Source organism: Oryx dammah, unplaced genomic scaffold, assembly GCF_014754425.2.
Source record: "Oryx dammah isolate SB20612 unplaced genomic scaffold, SCBI_Odam_1.1 HiC_scaffold_2, whole genome shotgun sequence".
NCBI classification, from domain to species: Eukaryota; Metazoa; Chordata; class Mammalia; order Artiodactyla; family Bovidae; genus Oryx; species Oryx dammah.
Window position 1 is genome coordinate 131510979 of NW_024070186.1, and position 16489 is coordinate 131527467.

The window sequence follows — 16489 nt, forward strand, 5'->3', positions numbered from 1 at the left end:
AGGGAAGAATGTACTAGCTCTGGGCTTTCAGTAGGCATTAAGGTAGCAGGGTTAAGACTGGCAGGTTTAGCCATCTAGGGTTGGCTCTGAGGAGTCAAGGAGCAAAGCCTGGTACTGGATAATGTGGCCTCCGGTTAGCCAATGGTGGCCTTTTATCTCTAGAATCCCTTGTACTTGACGAGGGGTCTGGACTTCCAAAGGCTGTTCCAAGGTAATCTTGTTACCTTCTTCCACCAATAAAATAGTTACTGCCCGGAGACAGCCAGGCCAACTTCAGGCCATGGAGTCTAGCTGCTTGGAAAAGTATCTGGTAGAAGAGGAACTTTTCCTAGTTTCTGTATAAGGACTCGTTGCTTTTCAGCCACATAGAAGATGAATGGCTTTTTCAAACTGGGGCGGGGGGGGGCGAGGGGGTGGGAGGGACCCACAGCATGGGCTCTGGTGAGAGTTTGCTTTGTATCATTAAAGCCTTTTCCTGTTCCCCATTCCAAAGTAGTGGTTCTGTGGCTTCATCTAGGGGCTTAGGGGCTTCCGTTGTGGCTCAACTGGTAAAGAATCCCCCTGCAATGTGGGTGACCTGGGTTTGATCCCTAGGTTGGGAAGATCTCCTGGAGAAGAGAAAGGCTGCCTACTCCAGTATTCTGGCCTGGAGAAATCCATGAACTATATAGTCTATGGGTTGCAAAGAGTTGGACACAACTGAACAACTTTCACTTCACTTCACATAGGGGCTTAGCCATTAGCCTGAATCCTGTAATCCAATTTCTATAAAATCCTGCCATGCCTCAAAAGGTGTGAAGATGTTTTTTTAGTCTTTGGGGGTGCTTAGACCTAATATAGTTTGTTTCCTGTATGGAAATAACTATCTACTTCCAGGGTATGTAATATATCACAGATACTTAACCTGCTGCTTTGAGATTTGTGGATTTTTCTGAGAGACAATGTAACCCCAGGTCCCAAGGAAATTAAGGGCTTCTATGGTATTTTGATCTGAGACCTCCATGGGGGGACTGCATGTTAATATTATCTTCTACATTCTTTAGAATAGCACCTTCTTTTTCCCTTAGCTCGTTTCCTAGGGCCTGGGCTAACAGGTGTGGGCTATCCCAAAACCCCTAAGGGCAATACTGTCCAGGTGTATTGCTGCATTTGGCTTGAGTCAAGATTATCCCACTCAAAGGCAAATGGATATTTTGACAAGGAATGAACTGGGATGCAGAGGGAGGCATCCTTGAGATGGAGTATAGAAAACTATTTTGCATCCTCAGGGCTTTGGGCTAATAAACAGATTGGCCACAAGGGGATGTATAGGGACCACCACATTGTATATTGCTCTAAGGTCTTGACCATCCTATATTCCCCATGTGACTTAACAAATGGCAGGATAGGAGTGGTGCATGGGGACAGGCAGGGCACCAAGAGGCCGTGCTTTAGGACTTTATCCACTAGGGGTTGTAAACCTTTCTTTGCTTCCAAATTTATACGATCTTGTCTCTTGGTAGGACAGCAGTGTCTGGCCTAGAGCTAACTCTTACAGGTTGGCCATGTATAGTCTTTCCAGGGATTCCTTTGTCCTATGCTTGTAGAATAAGGCCAGGAATAGAATCTTGCTCTTCTGGCTGGTCTGTCTTAGTCAGAGTCAAGATAAAGGGCTGCTCAAGGCCTCCTAATCAGAGTATGGCCCCGAGTGGAGCTCAGAAGTTCCCTCCCAAAGAGAGAGGTAGGACACTGAGGCACAACCAGAAAGACACGTGAAATCAACCACTGCTCGAGTTGGCAAGTGAGAGGAGGCCCATGAAATTATGGGTGTGACACATTCCATCAACACCAGTCACAGCACAGCTTTTGAAGGAGAGAGGTCCAGAGTGAGAAATTAAGACAGAGTAAGTGTTTTCCAGTGGTCATGTATGGATGTGAGAGTTGAACTATAAAGAAAGCTGAGCACTGAAGAATTGATGCTTTTGAACAGTGGCATCGGAGAGGACTCCTGAGAGTCCCTTGGACCACAAGGAGGTCCAATCAGTCCATCCTAAAGGAGATCAGTCCTGGGTGTTCATTGGAAGGACTGATGTTGAAGCTGAAACTCCAATACTTTGGCCACCTGATGCAAAGAGCTGACTCATTTGAAAAGACCCTGATGCTGGGAAAGATTGAGGGCAGGAGGAGAAGGGGATGACAGAGGATGAGATGGTTGGATGGCATCACCGACTTGATGGACATGAGTCTGGGTAAACTCTGGGAGTTGGTGATGGACAGGGAGGCCTGGCGTGCTGCAGTTCATGGTGTCACAAAGAGTCAGACATGACTAAGCGACTGAATTGAACTGAAATGTTTCCTGTATCAATTTTAAAATCCATTTTCTTACCTACCACATCAAGGACTAGCCGCTGGGGCTCCTCAGTGGAGATCGATGTCTCATTGGGGGGAAGCCGCCAGAATCCCCAGGCTGCCTCCATCATCCAGCATGGCCATCTGGGGCATGGGAGCCCTCTTCCCCTTAAGAACTGACAGCAGTGCCTCTTTAAATGACCTGTTTATTTACAGGCTGGGCATGATCCGAGGCTCTTTCTGGCAGTCTCAGACCCAGTAGCCAGTTGACTTGCTTTTGAAGCTTTCCCCCATGTTGATCTTACCTCCAGATGGATAGCTGGACTTCCTTGGCCAACTTGGGTTGTCCTGGGGCCACAAGGCATGGCTGACAGCATCAGCCACACTCATTGTGCATGAACCCTGGACCGTCTTTTCTCACGTTGGATTCTCTCTTCCTCCTGAGCTTGGTCTCAATTATTAAATACCCACCAAGGACCATGTCTAGGAGCCAATGTCAGGAGAGACTTCTGGTTCCCAGATTTTAAATTTACAACAGCTGTATAGGGCAGGATTTTGGTAAAGAACCAGGAAAGCCTGAAAACAGGGACTCTCACTGCACAGTCCCATCCTGCAGCAATAAAGATCTAGTTGCAGAATGGCATTATAATTTAGAGCCTTCGATGGTGGCTCAGATGGTAAAGAATCTGCCTGCAATGCAGGAGAACCATTACAATTTAGAAATTCATTTTCACACCATTTTTCTCCATGCCCTAACTTATACAGAGGTCAGGCATGCTAGAGTAGAAACTTAAGTTTCTCCTCTTTTTTTTTAACCCTTTAATTTGAAGAATTTCCCATTTTTAAGGATACACTGCAAAAGTGTTTACTCTGGTTTGGTTGAGTAACCTGCAGCCTAGAAGAAGAGCATGCTCCTAGAATGGAATCCAGCATCCCAGAAGCATTTACCAGGAGGTTTTAATCTAAAGGGATTCAGGGCAACCCCCAAATTCCCTTTGAACCTGATGGGATTTTAAGCATTCTCTACTCTCCCATCAATTGCTGATCAGACATCTTTGGGCCCTGTGATACCCTGTGCATGACGCCAATTCCAGCACAGCTGGAGAAGGTCTTTCAAACCAAAGTAGGCTGCTTGCCAGGACTTTCCTTAGGAGGGATCCCTTGTCTACAGAGCTTATGTCCTACACTGGGGTGTATTCCTTGTGACTGAGCATTTACAAAGTTTATAATTCAGACTTCTGGGTAGCGGTCAGTCTGATACACTGTCCATAGCAGTGTGGAGGCTGCCAGGATCTGGAATGAAAGGGGCCCAAGAGATGCAAAGAGGAAATCTCGGTGAAATTGGAGTTGGGCACTGTGGGAGAAACAGCATGGGGTTTAAGGTTTGAGGGTGGGCAGGCAGAGATATTCTCATGGTAGATTTCTAGGCAAAGAATGATGTGACTAGACAGCAGAAGAACCCAAAATGTTTTGCTTTAGCTTCCTGGCAGCTGAGAGAAAATTGGAATTCATCTGACAATTTTGCCTGACACAGACAGCACTGAGTTTGACAGAGTGGGGACATGGTTTAGGAATAATGTCTAGGAAATCTCTCCCTACAAGGGCGTAGAGATAAGAAGTGAGAAAGAGACCTTATTGTATGAGTAACAGTGAGACATGGAGAGCGAAAGAGACAGAGACAGTTGCGGGGGGCGCTCCGCAGAAAGAGAGAGGCAGTGGAACTTCCCTCAGCAAAGCCAAGGGGTCCCGAGGAGAGGTGAGCCTGCTGTCCACCAACCCAGCCCCTTGGCAAGCGAGAGACAATCAGACGCGACAGGGGTTCTGTCTAAGCAGTTCCGCTTTATTGTCGTAAGCTCTTGGTTTATAAAGGCAAGCGGGGGGGGGCAGGTTTGTGAGGGACTTTCCATAGTTGCACCAATCACATTAAAGGTCAAATTGTCATGTGCCCTCATTATAACAGGAGTCTATGGTGATCACGCGCTGTCCACGTGCACGGAAATCAAGAGAGCCAATCAAAAGTTTTGACAAACAACTTAGGCCGCACCCTCATCTCTTCTGCCAGGCACCATCTTAGTTTCCGACCACAAAGCTAGCCCTTCTTTTTTAAGGTTTCCCATTTAGGGCCCCACATCTCCCCTTTTTTATTTTATTTAAGCCCTCGAGACATTTGTATTGATGTTCTGTAGAGCAAGGCGTAAAGCTGTAGGCGGCCAACCTCCAGCCTCGCCAGCCCCTCTCATGGCTGTGCCTGTCTTAGGTTGCCCTCCTCTGAGGGTCTTACCCGTCATTGGCTATCCAGCCACCCCTTGGGGGCTAGGCGGAATCTCTCTAGATGATGGGCATCTAGAACTCTTTTATTTATCTGTCTCGGTTAATCTCTTGAAGAGCTAAATTAATCCAGGGGTTTTGTGGGTGCCCAACGTGGGGCTCCTTTTCCATGACCTGGGCAAGCATAACTATTTTTTGTTGTAAATGTCTATTGTAGGCTGTGAGGTTTTTTACCTTTAACACTACAACAAGCAAAACAACAAAAACAATCAGATAGAAGGTATTTTTAAACCAGGTAAACGGACTTTGTGTCCAGTCCCATAAATCCATTGCTCCCTGTTAAGATACTCATTTAACACTGGAAAAGCTGTCCGACAAAAGCTGGGGTATCTCACATCACAGCCTATGCGCGCCAAAACACTCAACGTCTTGATCGCTCTGGTGTGGAGATCAAGCTGTTGTTGGAGTACCGTTATGGCGGATCTCAGGTGTTCGAGCTGGTTTGAAATCCTTGAGCAGAGGCAGTGGATATGTTGTTTATAACCTCGATGGTCTGAGCTTGTTGAACTCTCAGCACAGATGCTGACACTGTTGTACCCTCATGGTTGATGGCCTTGTGTGTCGTTAAACCCAGACTTTAAAGATTCTAAAAACTGTTGCACAGCCGTGGCATTGACGAAGTTCAGTAAGGAGAGGATAGGTAATCCGACGATCACCAGGAGCAGTGTCCACCAGGGTCGCCGCATCGATGATCTGAAAGGGAGGAAAAGATCGCCTCAGGAACTTTTTGTTCTTGGGCTCAATATGTGAGTGTCTCTTTAATCTGTGTCAGATTTTGAGATTTGACCTCTCTCTTGTGGTGTAAATTTAAGATTCCTTGCTGGCACCCATATAGGGCTGGGGTCCCCAATGGGGAATATGCATCCGAATCCTCTTCCCATTGTAAGGAGTGGATTGGGCCCCTTCCACTGGCCAGTGATGGGATCTTTCCATCTCACTTGTATTTCAGGTTTTATTTTTCGGCTAGACCAATGTTTTTGAAAACATGGTATTGGTTCATTTTTTGAAAAATTTAAAATGTTTAGAGTAAAGAGTGCCATTCCAAGTTGCTGGTGAGGGCTTATTCCCCCTTTTTGTTTTTGTAATTGAGCCTTTAAATTTTGCTGGTGGCGCTCAATTATGGCTTGTCCCTGGGGGTTATGCAGGATTCTGGTGTTATGCTGAATGTGCCATTGTTGGAAGAATTTCTGTAAGCTCTGGCTGATGAAGCAAGGGCCATTATCTGTTTTTATTTAATGGGGAAGGCCCAACCGTTGCAAAACATTGTAAAAAATGGCTTTGAGCATGTTTTGCTTTTTCTCCTGTGTGGGCAATAGCCCAGCAGGCATGAGAGTAAGTGTCAATAGACACAAAAACATACTTAAGTTTTCCAAAAGGAGAATAATGGGTCACATCAGTTTGCCACAGCACATTGGGTTTTAGCCCTTGAGGGTTTACTCCTGGGGGCTGTAAAGGCGATGCTTGTAAATAAGGAAGACAGGATTTACAAGTATGTATAATTTTCTTTAATTCTCTAATAGGGATCTGTGGAAACCTTTTATGTAGCCCTCTCCAATTTATATGAGTAAGATCGTGAAGATCATAGGCATCTTGTAAGTTACAAGCTTGGATTGTAAGGGAGGCCGCTCTATCGGCCAGGGAATTTCCCATTGTTTTTCTGATTTTGAATTGGGGGTACCTGTATCAGTGACATGCTCCTCGCTCTGTGAAAAGCAGAGCTTGAGGGCCGAAATGATCAGACAGAAACCTAAGGGGGGCTCCTCACCGTACTGAGCCTCTCACTGCCTAGCAAGGGTTTGTACCTGATCCCAAGTGTCCCAAGAGAACAGATTGGCCGAAGCAACCCAGGGGGCCAACCGTACAATGGTCCCCCAGACCTTAGTGGCCTGAGCGTCAGAAATCTCAAGTCCCCTGCTTATGAGCATATATCTCTGTGCCTTGGGTGTGGGCTCATCAGATTTCCCGATGTTACTTCCCATGCTGCCAAGGGAGAATGGAAAGAAAAGTCACTGAGGACAACCACCAAAAATCCTACTGGGAGTGGTGGCGGCCAGAAAATTGCTTTTGGAACTGTTTATGTGCCTGCATCGTTGCACGGAAGTTTTCTTGCTGGGGGCGGGCACCCTAAAGGTTTCTAGCCCGTTCCGTGACCCCCTTATCCTGTCACGGGAGTCTTCAAGTGGCAGGCGCCCTAATGGCCTTTAAGTGCCTGACCCGTGCCCACAGGGAAGATTCTAGGCCACGTCCTCAGTTAAGAATGATTAAAGGCGAGTTTCACCCGGTCGGGCTCTAGTTACTGAGGCTTACCTGTTGCGGGGCCTTCAAAGTCTGCCAGAGAGTGGCCCTAGCCAGGACTTATCAATTGCCTCCACAACCGTTCACCTGTTCACTGAAACTCCTGAAAAAGGATTAAGGACAGATCAGAAAAGAAGAGGAGAAGGAAAATAAGTCAGGAGAGTTTTTTGCCACTTCCCTCAAAATGGAGGGGGACCCACCTTGAAATCCGGATTACCTCGGGTGATACTCCTCTAAAGGGGAGCGCCGTGCTGCTGCCAACCTAGGGTCCTTTGTCGCTCCTTCTTTCAGAGTTGCACAGTGACACTATCTCCATCCATCTGCTTCGCGCCCCACGTTGGGTGCCAGTTTCTGCGGAGGGCGCTCTGAAGAAAGAGAGAGGCAGTGGAACTTCCCTCAGCAAAGCTGAGGGGTCCCAAGGAGAGATGAGCCTGCTGTCCACTAACCCAGCCCCTCGGCGAGCGAGAGACAATCAGATTTGACAGGGGTTCCGTCTAAGCAGTTCCACTTTATTGTCGTAAGCTCTTGGTTTATAAAGGCAAGGGGGGGGGGGTTGCGAGGGACTTTCCATAGTTGCACCAATCACATTAAAGGTCAAATCGTCATGTGCCCTCATTATAACAGGAGTCTATGGTGATCACATGCTGTCCACGTGCACAGAAATCAAGAGAGCCAATCAAAAGTTTTGACAGACAACTTAGGCTGCACTCTCATCTCTTCCACCAGGCACCAGCTTAGTTTCCGACCACAAAGCTAGCCCTTCTTTTTTAAGGTTTCCCATTTAGGGCCCCACAGACAGTCAGAGTCAGAGACTGCTTTTGGGCTCCTGCATGGCCAAAATGACCAGAAATCACATTTTCACCGTGTCCCAAAGGACGATGTCATCTGTCACCCAAGCAATATTTGAATCTGCATGGCCTAGGGAATTCCCTTGCCACCCCTGGGCATAATGCAGTGAGCAAACAGAGGTTAAGCCCTACTGGTCTTGAAAGCCAAGAGGAAAGTGAGTGAAAGAAGGTAAGCGCTAAAGTCAGGGCCCTCAAGCCTCAGCGGAGGCAAGGCCAGAGGTTTCCTTTGACTTTCCAGATTCCTGGGGTTTCAGGACCAGAAATGATCTCGAGGCCGAGAATGAGTTCAGGTCACGGTGGTCAGAAGACCAGATCATAGCCACTACACCAGTGCTTAGTAACAAGGCTTTGCAGAAAAGAATGGCTTTACCCTGGGCAAAGTACTTGGATGCAATCTCAAAAATGACAGAATGATCTCTGTTAGTTTCCAAGGCAAACTATTTAATATCACAGTAATCCAAGTCTATGCCCCAACCAATAATACTGAAGAAATTGAAGTTAACAGTTTTACAAAGTCCTACAAGATCTTCTAGAACTAAACACCAAAAAAGATGTCCTTTTCATTATAGGGGACTGGAATGCAAAAGTAGGGAGTCAAGAAACACCTGGAGTAACAGGCAAATTTGGACTTGGAGTACAGAATGAAGCAAGGCAAAGGCTAACAGAGTTTTGCAAGAGAACACTGGTCATAGCAAACACCCTCTTCCAAAAATACAAGAGAAGACTCTACAAATGGACATCACCAGATGGTCAATACCAAAATCAGATTGATTATATTCTTTGCAGCCAAAGATGGGGAAGTTCTATACAGTCAGCAAAAAGAAGATTGGGAACTGACTGTGGCTCAGATCATGAACACGTTATTGCCAAATTCAGGCTTAAATTGAAGGAAACAGGGAAAACCATTAGACCATTCAGGTATGACATAAATAAATCCCTTATGACTATACAGTGGAAGTGACAAATAGATTCAAAGGATTAGATCTGATAGATAGTGCCTGAAGAACTACCGATGGAGGTTTGTGACATCGTACAGGAGGCAGGGATCAAGACCATCCCCAAGAAAAAGAAATGCAAAAAGGCAAAGTGGTTGTCTATGAAAAGAAGAGAAACAAAATGCAAATGAGACAGGAAGATAAATGAAATGCAAATGAGAAAGAAAAAGTACCCATTTGAATGCAGAGTTCCAAAGAATAAGAAGGAGAGATAAGAAAGCCTTCCTTAGTGATCAATGCAAAGAAATAAAGGAAAACAATAGAAGAGGAAAGACTAGAGATCTCTTCAGGAAAATTAGAGATACCAAGAGAACATTTCATGCAAAGATGGACACAATAAAAGACAGAAATGGTATGGACCTAACAGAGGCAGAAGATATTAAGAGGTGGCAAGACTACAAAGAAGAACTATACAAAAAATCTTCATGACCTAGATAATCACAATGGTGTGATCACTCACCTAGAGCCAGACATTCTGGGATGTGAAGTCAAGTGGGCCTTAGGAACCATCACTACAAACAAAGCTAGTGGAGGTGATGGAATTCCAGTTGAGCTATTTCAAATCCTAAAAGATGGTGCTGTGAAAATGCTGCACTCAATACACCAATAAATTTGGAAAATTCAGCAGTGGTCACAGAACTGGATCTACCAGGCTCCTCCTTCCATGGGACTTTCCAGGCAACAGTACTGGAGTGGGTTGCCATTTCCTTCTCCAGCAGATCTTCCCGACCCAGGGATCGAACCCGGTTCTCCCACATTGTAGGCAGATGCTTTACCATCTGAGCCACCAGGGAAGGCCCAGAACCAGAAAAGGTCAGTTTAATTCCAATCCCAAAGAAAGGCAATGCCAAAGAATGCTCAAACTACCGCACGATTGCACTCATCTCACACACTAGCAAAGTAATGGTCAAAATGCTCCAAGCCAGGCTTCAACAGTAGGTGAATCATGAACTTCCAGATGTTCAAGCTGGATTTTAAAAAGGCAGAGAAGCCAGAGATCAAATTGCCAGCATCCGCTGAATCATCAAAGAAGCAAGAGAGTTCTAGAAAAACATCTACTTCTGCTTTACTGACTGTGCCAAAGCCTTTGACTGTGTGGATCACAACAAACTGTGGAAAATTCTTCAAGAGATGGGAATACCAGACCACTTGACTTGCCTTCTGAGAAATCTGTATGCAGGTCAGGAAGCAACAGTTAGAACTGGATATGGAAAAACAGACTGTTTCCAGATGGGGAAAGGAGTACGTCAAGGCTGTATATTGTCACCCTGCTTATTTAACTTATATGCAGAGTGCATAATGAGAAATGCTGGACTGGATGAAGCACAAGCTGGAATCCGGATTGCCAGGATTAATATCAATAACCTCAGATATGCATATAACACCACCCTTATGGCAGAAAGCAAAGAACTAAGGAGTCTCTTGATGAAAGTGAAAGAGGAGAGTGAAAAAGCTGGCTTAAAACTCAATATTCAGAAATCTAAGATCATGGCATCTGGTCCCATCACTGCATGGCAAATAGATGGGGAAACAGTGTAAACAGTGACAGACTTTATTTTGGGGGGCTCACTGCAGATGGTGAATGAAGCCATGAAATTAAAAGATGTTTGCTCCTTGGAAGAAAAGTTATGACCAACCTAGACAGCATATTAAAGCAGAGACCTTACTTTGCCAACAAAGATCTGTCTAGTCAAGGCTATGGTTTTCCTAGTAATCATTTATGAATATGAGATTTGGACTATAAAGAAAGCTGAGTGCTGAAAAAATGATGCTTTTGAACTGTGGTGTTGGAGAAGACTGTTGAGAGTCCCTTGAACTGCAAGGAGATCCAAACACTCCAGCCTAAAGGAAATTAGTCCTGAATATTCATTGGAAGGACCTATGCTGAGGCTGAAACTCAAATACTTTGGCCACCTTATGCGAACAGCTGACTCATATGCAAAGCCCCTGATGCTGGGAAAGATTGAAGACAAGAGAAGGAGATGACACAGGATAAGATGGTTGGATGGCATCACTGACTCAATGGACATGAGTTTGAGTAAACTCCAGAAGTTGGTGATGGACAGGGAGGCCTGGCATGCTGCAGTCCAGGGGTTGCAAAGAGTCAGACATTACTGAGTGACTGAATTGATCAGTCTTTATATAGTCAACCGAATTTGGTCTCCATGGAACTGTTGCAAAAATTTAGAGATAACCCTTCAGGAAATAATTGCTCTTTGTTTTGGATGTTTCTTGCTTCATAACAATCACCACAAATCTTAGTGGCTACAACAACATATATTTTGATCATGCTTTTGCAAGTTGGTCAAAATTTGGCAATCATCTGCTTGTCTCTGCTCTACTGAGCTTTAGTTTGGGTTTCCAAAAGTTGATGGCTGAAGTACTGTTTACTGAGATGTCTGGTAGTTGATGCTGGCTCTTGACTTGGACCTTAACTTGTGCCAGTGACCAAGATTACTTATGGCCTCTCCATGTGACCTGAGCTTTCTTCCTAGCAAAATGTTGGCTAGGTCCTAAGAATGATTGTCCAGAGAGTCAACCAGGTAAGTTCTATCATCTTATGTGACTTAAGTCCTAGATTTGGAAGGTCATTCACATCTTTGTCAATCTATTCACAAGAAGCAAGTCATTAAATTTCCACTTCAAGGGAAAGGGAATGAAAACCCACCTTTGCTTGAGAGATGTCAGTCTTCTATGCTAAGTCCTTAAAATATTTGAATATTAAAATCCTGTTCTCTTATAATTTCTCATTTCTTTGCTAAATGTATTATTCAGTTTTTTACATTTTTCTATCAGATGACATGTTAGGTTCCCAAGACCATCTTTTTTACTTGATTTTAAGTAAAAAATCCTTTTCATTGACTGTGTAGAATGAGATTGCTCTTAAACTTGTGAAGCTGCTGCTACTGCTAAGTCGCTTCAGTCTTGTCCAACTCTGTGCAACCCCATAGATGGCAGCCCACCAGGCTCTCCTGTCCCTGGGATTCGCCAGCCAAGAACACTGGAGTGGGTTGCCATTTCCTTCTCCAATGCATGAAACAGTAATTCTCAAAATATGATTCTGAAATTTCCTGGGAGTTTCTCAGATTACTGGGGCTCTGCAAAGTTTAAAACTACTTTCTTAACAATACCAACTCACTATTTTTTCTTTATCACTCATTTTTCTCAAGAATATGCAATGGAGTTTTTTAATCTTACACAAGTGTTGTTGAAAGATACTTTTTAAAAGAACAGGTAAAATTATGACCCTGCTTTGGCTTCCCTGGTGGCTCAGATGGTAAAGAATCTGCCTGCAATGGGAGAAATTCAGGTTTGATCCCTGGGTTGGGAAGATCCCCTGGAGAAAGAATGGCTACCCCCTCCAGTATTCTACCTGGAGAATTTCAAAGACAGAGGATTTTGGCTGGCTACAGTCCATAGGGTCACATCTGAGTCAGACATGACTGAGCAACTAACACTTTTACTTTGGATATAAAATAATCATGCATTTAAGCTTTATTTCACTCATTAACTGAGAGAACAAGGTATATAAGGGAAGTGGTTTAAAGAAAAAAATATTTTAATCCCAAATTTATATAGGAGTAAAGAAGAATGGTGATTGCAGCCATGAAATTAAAAGACACTTAGTCCTTGGAAGGAAAGTTATGACCAACCTAGATAGCATATTCAAAAGCAGAGACATTACTTTGCCAACAAAGGTCGGTCTAGTCAAGGCTATGGTTTTTCCTGTGGTCATGTATGGATGTGAGAGTTGGACTGTGAAGAAGGCTGAGCACCAAAGAATTGATGCTTTTGAATTGTGGTATTGGAGGACTCTTGAGAGTCCCTTGGACTGCAAGGAGATCCAACCCGTCCATTCTGAAGGAGATCAACCCTGGGATTTCTTTGGAAGGAATGATGCTAAAGCTGAAACTCCAGTACTTTGGCCACCTCATGGGAAGAGTTGACTCATTGGAAAAGACTCTGATGCTGGGAGGGATTGGGGGCAGGAGGAGAAGGGGACGACAGAGGATGAGATGGCTGGATGCCATCACCGACTCGATGGACGTGAGTTTGAGAGAACTCCGGGAGTTGGTGATGAACAGGGAGACCTGGCGTGGTGCAATTCATGGGGTCGCAAAGAGTCGGACACGACTGAGCGGCTGAATTGAACTGAACTGACTGAAAGAAATGTTGCAATGAATTGCTGATGTAGGCAAACCTTTTTTTCCCACAGAGTTCAAGGGAAGACATTTGAACCTCTACTAGAAAACAGAGCATTTGTACATTTTTCAGTTACCTATACAGAATGGACTTCCCTCATATCTCAGTCAGTAATGAATATGCCTGCAATACAGGAGACATGGGTTTGATTCCTAGTCTGGGAAGATCCCCTGGAGAAGAAAATGGCAACCCACTCCAGTATTCTTGCCTGGGAAATCCTATGGACAGATAAGCTTGGAAAGCTACAGTCCATGGGGTCACAAGAGCGGGACATGACTTAATGATTAAACCACCACCACAGAGTGGTAACTAGCTCTCACAGAATTAGAATCTGAGAAGGTGAACAAGTTTATTTTAAACTGTATTTTTTTCCCTATGTCATAATAGTTTGAATGCAAAAGTAAATGTTAGAATCTGGTTACTGTCCATGAAGCCAAACATTAAAGAATTTTTTAAAAATGTAAAAGAAAGCACCTCTACTCACCACCTTTTTTTCCCCCAAAAATATAGTTTTCATAAAATATATTATGTAAGTAATAATAGGTTTATTGTTATTTTTAGTGAATTACTTAACATCAATCTTTCTGTTTTAATTTCTCTAATATTATAAATATACTGTAAAAATAACTAAATTTAGTAATGTTATAGTAATATTGATAAATGTAATCCACATAAAAAGTTTATTAATCCTCAATAAATATTAAAAATATAAAGGATCCTGGGACCAAAAAGCAGAGAATCAGTCTTTAAATGGGTGCTAATAGTAAAGAATTGGTTGTGGAGGGCATCAGGAAATGCCATCCCAAAATATGTCACTGTAGTATAAGGATTATTTTGAGCTGCAAGATTTTGGGGATCAAGATTCAGGAAGAGTTCCTGGCCCTCCTATATTTGCCTAACAGCAGAGCAGGGCATACACTTTCCTCTGTGAATGTTTCCCTCCCCCAACCCCTCACTTCTCAACCACAAAGTCAGAAGAGGACAATCAACACCAAGAGAAGTTTATACAGTATACCTTACTGAAAAAACCCTTATCTACCTTTTCCCAGTCATTTCCCCAGAATTTATTCTTCCCTGAAGCACAAATCCCCTTTTCTTTGTTAGACTAGTATATTGATTCCCCAAATCTAGCCACTTCTTTGAATTTTACTTCTTTTCTGTAAAATCCTGGTAGATGCTCCCACCTCACCCTCCCCACACCAAACCCCTGCCCAGGGTTCAGTTCAGCTCAGTCAAAGAGTCGTGTCCCACTCTTTGCCACCCCATGAGCTGCAGCACACCAGGCCTCCTTGTCCATCACCAACTCCCAGAGTTTACTCAACTCATGTCTATTGAGTCGGTTATCTCATCCAACCATCCCATCTTAGGTCATCCCCTTCTCCTCCTGCTTTCAATCTTTCCCAGCATCAGGGTCTTTTCAGATGAGTCAGTTCTTCACATCAGATGCCCAAAATATTGGTGTGTCAGCTTCAGCATCAGTCCTTCCAATGAATATTCAGGGTTGCTTTCCTTTAGGATTGACTCATTTGATCTCCTTGCAGTCCAAGGAGCTCTCAAGAGTCTTCTCCAACACCACAGTTCAAAAGCATCAATTTTTTGGAGCTCAGCTTTCTTTATACATACATACATGACTACTGGAAAAACCATAGCTTTGAGTAGACTGAATTTTGCTGGCAAAATAATGTTTTGCTTTTTAATATGCTGTCTGGGTTTGTCATAGCTTTTCTTCCAAGGAGCAAACATCTTTTAATTTCATGGCTTCATTCACCATCTGCAGTGAGCCCCCCAAAATAAAGTCTGTCACTGTTTACACTGTTTCCCCATCTATTTGCCATGCAGTGATGGGACCAGATGCCATGATCTTAGATTTCTGAATATTGAGTTTTAAGCCAGCTTTTTCACTCTCCTCTTTCACTTTCATCAAGAGACTCCTTAGTTCTTTGCTTTCTGCCATAAGGGTGGTGTTATATGCATATCTGAGGTTATTGATATTAATCCTGGCAATCCGGATTCCAGCTTGTGCTTCATCCAGTCCAGCATTTCTCATTATGCACTCTGCATATAAGTTAAATAAGCAGGGTGACAATATACAGCCTTGACGTACTCCTTTCCCCATCTGGAAACAGTCTGTTTTTCCATATCCAGTTCTAACTGTTGCTTCCTGACCTGCATACAGATTTCTCAGAAGGCAAGTCAAGTGGTCTGGTATTCCCATCTCTTGAAGAATTTTCCACAGTTTGTTGTGATCCACACAGTCAAAGGCTTTGGCACAGTCAGTAAAGCAGAAGTAGATGTTTTTCTAGAACTCTCTTGCTTTTTTGATGATTCAGCGGATGCTGGCAATTTGATCTCTGGCTTCTCTGCCTTTTTAAAATCCAGCTTGAACATCTGGAAGTTCATGATTCACCTACTGTTGAAGCCTGGCTTGGAGCATTTTGACCATTACTTTGCTAGTGTGTGAGATGAGTGCAATCATGCGGTAGTTTGAGCATTCTTTGGCATTGCCTTTCTTTGGGATTGGAATTAAACTGACCTTTTCCGGTTCTGAGGCCGCTGCTGAATTTTCCAAATTTATTGGCATATTGAGTGCAGCATTTTCACAGTACCATCTTTTAGGATTTGAAATAGCTCAACTGGAATTCCATCACCTCCACTAGCTTTGTTTGTAGTGATGCTTCCTAAGGCCTACTTGACTTCACATTCCAGAATATCTGGCTCTAGTTGAGTGATCACACCATCATGATGATCTCAGTTGTGAAGATTTTTTTTGTATATTTCTACGTATTCTTGCATGGACTTCCCTCACAGCTCAGTAGCTAAAGAATCTGCCTACAATTCAGGAGACCTGGGTTCGATTCCTGGGTTGGGAAGATCCCCTGTAGAAGGAAATGGCAATCTACTCCAGTATTCTTGCCTGGAAAATCCCATGGACAGAGGAGCCTGGTGGGCTACAGTCCATGGGGTCGCAAAGTGTCAGACACGACTTAGTGACTAAACCACCAAACCACCATGTATTCTTGCCACCTCTTCTTAATATCTTCTGCTTCTGTTAGGTCCATACTATTTCTGTCCTTTATTGTGCCCATCTTTTCATGAAATGTTCCCTTGGTATCTCTAATTTTCCTGAAGAGATATCTAGTCTTTCCCATTCTATTGTTTTCTTCTATGCATTGATCACTGAGGAAGGCTTTCTTATCTCTCCTTGCTATTCTTTGATAGTGGAAATCTTTGATAGACTTTGATAGTGAAAATCTATCCAAAAAATACAATCACAGAATGAGCACATTTACTGTTCTTTTTTTTTTAATTTTCCATGAGTAAATATAGGGGCTTCCCTTGTAGCTCAGTAAAGCATCCACCTAGAACGTAGGAGACCTGTGTTTGATTCCTGAATCAGGCAGATCCCCTGGAGAAGGAAAAGGCAATCCACTCCAGGATTCTTGCCTGGAGAATTCCATGGACAGAGGAGCCTGGTGGGCTGCAGTCCCTATG